The sequence below is a fragment of the Charadrius vociferus genome, unplaced genomic scaffold, assembly GCF_000708025.1.
Source record: "Charadrius vociferus isolate BGI_N301 unplaced genomic scaffold, ASM70802v2 scaffold54, whole genome shotgun sequence".
NCBI classification, from domain to species: Eukaryota; Metazoa; Chordata; class Aves; order Charadriiformes; family Charadriidae; genus Charadrius; species Charadrius vociferus.
In genome coordinates this window covers 1,970,691-1,971,857 of record NW_009648350.1, presented here as the reverse complement: position 1 = coordinate 1,971,857, position 1,167 = coordinate 1,970,691, and the positions used below count along the sequence as shown (strand labels likewise).

General features: G+C 45.7%; 1 protein-coding gene across 1 annotated transcript in view; it reads right to left on the bottom strand.

Moving 5' to 3' along the window:
• COL26A1 (collagen, type XXVI, alpha 1) overlaps positions 1–1,167 on the bottom strand; it is a 179,026-nt gene that overhangs the window by 26,750 nt on the left and 151,109 nt on the right. The window lies entirely within an intron of this gene.

Sequence of the window (1,167 nt, the reverse complement as noted above, 5' to 3'; positions counted from 1 at the left end):
GTCATAAAGGGTTTGCAAAAAAAAATCCCGCCACCAAAAAAAAAAAAAAAAAGAAAAAAAAAAAAGAAAAAAGCAAAGTAGGCCCTATAGAGGATAAAGAACTAAAGAACTGCTCTGGGAGCAAGCAAAGCAACTGACAGACGGGGCTTTGGAAGCAGAGCGCAGGGATCTTGAAACGAGAATGCCAAGGTCAAGGAAATTCAATGCGTGGGGATCTGTCTAGCCAAGTGGGCTCAGAGGGAGATTTTCTTATAAGTGTATTTTTTTTTCATGCCACAAGAGGGATCATAAAACAGCCTATTGTGTTTACGGTAAATTTAAAAAATATAACGCAGAGTGCAACTGATGTTGCTATTCATGGGAAAGTTTTTCCTCCTAATAAAACCAAGAATTACCCCTACCCCAGTCCTCTACCTCCCTGCACTGCTCCCAGACAGGGAAATACTGCGTTTGGCGCTCAGTAGGCAAGTATGAATTGTCCCTCTGTGATCCTGATGGCTCTCTGGAGTTTCCTCAGGAATGTTTCAATCTATCTAGGCCTCAAAATCCACAACCTTTGGACTTAAAACATGTACACTGATACACACAGGCAGGCATATTGGCCCTATTGAGATCAACAGAAATCTAACTTTACCGAGACCAGAATTCAGCTCTCAGTAGATACTTGTGCCAACAGAAATCAAGGCTAGTAACGGGCCATTAAGGCTGGCAAAATGGAGCTTAACATGTTAGCTTCTGAGCTTAGCTGCTTTCTTCCAGGAACATGCCTGCTCTGTGCTGGCTTAGCTCAAGGAGGGGCAGAGACACGGAGAGAAAAGCCAGAAGTTCCTCTCTTTCCGAAGGGGTGACCCTCACCCCTGCACTGGCAGTGGGAAGGGGCCCTGAGGAAATCGTGCCCAGCTTGCTGCAGCTAAAAAGATGGTTTGAGGTGGGATCAGATAAGATTGAATTCCTTCCTCATCTGTGAGTCCACATGTACGTTGGTGTGTGACCACATCCGTGCTCACAGCTCGGCAGAGAGGGAGAGACAAGAGGCAACATTAGACCTTCAGCGTGAACAGCCCTGGATTTGGAGGAATCCTGTCTCTAGAGGTGAATAATACTGATTCTGACCCTAAAAGAGAGGCTGAAAGCTCTCAAAATGCCTCTCCGCAGGGTGGTTTTCCT